We start from the raw sequence: 2,864 nt of genomic DNA on the forward strand, positions 1-2,864 counted from the left end.
GCTGCTGCCACCGTGCCAATCCATCTCACTGGGGGTCTTCCTCTTTTTCTCTGACCCTCCACTTTACCAAACATGATGTCCTTCTCCAGTGACTGATCCCTCCTGATAATACAACCAAAGTATGAGAAATGAAATTTGGCCATCCTGGCTTCCAAGAAGCACTCTGGCTGTACTTCTTCCAACAGAGATCTGTTTGTTCTTTTGGCAGCCCAGGATCCTTTTAATATTCTCCTCCAACATCATAACTCAAATGCATCCGTTCTTCTATTGTCTTCCTTATTCACTGTCCAACTTTCACATGCATATGAAGTTAATGAAAATACCATGGCTTGGATCAGGCACACCTTAGTCCTCAAACTGGCATCTTTGCTCTTCAACACTTTAAGAGGTCTTGTGCAGCAAATTTGTCTAATGCAATATATCATTTAATTTCTTGGCTGCTGCTTCCATGAGTGTTGATGGTTGTTCTGAGCAAAATGAAGTCTTTGACAACTTCAATCTTTTCCAGTAATGAGGATTTTTGTTTTCTTTACATTGAGATGCAACTGACAAACCATTGCAATAATCTAAAAATGTTTCCACCCTCCAAGAACCAATGAATTCCCCCTTGGGGCACTGCAACCCGTGTTGTATTTGCATGCTTTAGACTCAACTGCCTTCTCTCCCACCGCCTCATAAACACATGTCAGTGCATACATACACACACGTACAGACATGTACACACATTTGCGCATGGGCATCCTGTTCCTGTAATGACTGGATCTAACATTTTGTCGCACTTTCTTGTCTCCCTTCCTAAGAGTCCATGAGATCAGAGATCTGTCTTGTACCTTCCTACTGTATCTGGTACATATAGGCATGCCATAAATTCCCCATAAGTTAATGTTCTTCTTTGGAAATAAGAAGCTATCACTTTTTTTCTGCTTTCTGGGTTGATTCTCCTTTCCTCTTCTTCACAAACAAAGAGATTGTTTTCACAAGATTCTTTTCCGATCCCCTGCTTCCACTGAGGACAGAAAATTACCCATCTTTCTTTGCTGGAAAACGGTACACAGACTTAGCACAGGGAATAATGAGACAAGCCCCCTGCTGTGTGCCTGGAATCTTTGAAAAGGAACAAGCAGAGAACTTCTTGGATAGAAGATCCACCATGGTGAAGATCTGGGAGCTAGACATCGCATCAGGAGGTTTAGGAAGATGTGACAAAGTGAGGCGCTCAGACAGTGGGCTCTGCAGTAGTTGTTGGTGTTTGAGATCAGCTCTGCCACTTAGCGCTTGGGACATTTGGGACAGTTCTTGACCTTCCTGTGCCTGTGTCCTCCTCTGTATAATGTAAATTCCCATTGTGACAACTAAGGTTTTCTGTCAAGGTTTTGTGACAGAGGTGCTGCCAAGTTCTGTGGGCAGTGGGCACAGAAATGTGATGGAAGTCTGAGGCTGGGTAAGACTGTCAACTTATTTTTGTTGACAATATAAAGCCTTCCCCATTAGCCAAGTGACAGGAAACATGTGAAGAACACTGTCACCCTGGTGGCATTTGCTCAGTGTTTGTCTTAGATAAACACCCCATGTGGTGCACTAGAGGTCTGAACAGCGATGTTTGCAGCAGCTTTGATCGTAATGAACTGGAATACTAGACAACAGTGTAAAAGAATGAGATGAAGCGGTATATGTTAACATGTAAAAAAAATTTTTACAAAACAGACAGGAATTAGTATGATAAGTATCATCTGGGGTTATAGATTTTATAACATATGCACACATTCCCATTGAGTTGATTCTAACTCATAACAATCCTATAGGATAAAGTTGAACTGTCCCATAGTGTTTCCAAGTCTATAAGTGTTTATGGAAGCAGATTGTTACATCTTTCTCCTGCGGAGCAACTTTCTGATCTTATAGTTAGCAGACAAGCATTTACCCACCATGCCCACAGGGCTCCTAGCACCTACACACACATGCTTGCAAATACAGCTAAAAGGTTTGGAAATAAACAGCCTTATATGACAGGAGTCCGGGTGTGGTGCTGTGGGTTAATGCATCAGACAGCAAAGTTGTTTGAACTACAAGGTCAGTGGTTCAAGCTCACCAGCTGCTCCTTGGAAACCCTATATAGGGTCTCTGTGGGTCAGAATCGACTTGATAGCACTTAACAACAACAACAATGGACAAAATATTGAATGGTATAGGAAACATCTAAAAAGGTAGAAGACATACACAGAGTCACTGTAACAAAAAGAACCAGTAGACACTGAACCATTTCAGAAGGAAACATATGATCAAGAACCAACAATATTGAAGGAAGAAATCCAACACTGAAGACACTGGCCAAAAACAAGTCTCCAGGAATTGGTGAAATATCAACTGAGGTACACCAACAAATGGATGGAACACTGAAAGTACTCAGTTGTCTGTATCAAAAAATTCAGAAGACAGCTACCTGGCCAACTGACTAAGAGATCTATATTTGTGCCCATTCCAAAGAGAGGGGCTCCAACAGAATGTGGAAATTATCAAACAGTATCATTAATATCAGAGTCCTGGTGTGGTGCTGTGATTAATGAGCCAGATTGCAAAGGTATTTGAACTGCAAAGTCGGCGATTCAAGCTCACCAGATGCTCCTCAGAAACCTATGCAGGGTTGCTATGGGTCAGAATCAACTCGATGGCACTTAATAACAACAACATCATCATCATTAATGTCAGGAGCTCTGGTAGCATAGTGGTTATGAATCGGGGTGCTAATCTCACGGTCAACAGTTTGAAACTACCAGTGGTTCCACGGGAGAAAGATGAGGCTTTCTGCTCCTATAAAGCTTTACAGCCTTAGAAACCCTATACTGGGTCACTATGAGTCAGAACTA

This window comes from Chrysochloris asiatica, unplaced genomic scaffold, assembly GCF_000296735.1.
Source record: "Chrysochloris asiatica unplaced genomic scaffold, ChrAsi1.0 scaffold00023, whole genome shotgun sequence".
Lineage (NCBI taxonomy): Eukaryota > Metazoa > Chordata > Mammalia > Afrosoricida > Chrysochloridae > Chrysochloris > Chrysochloris asiatica.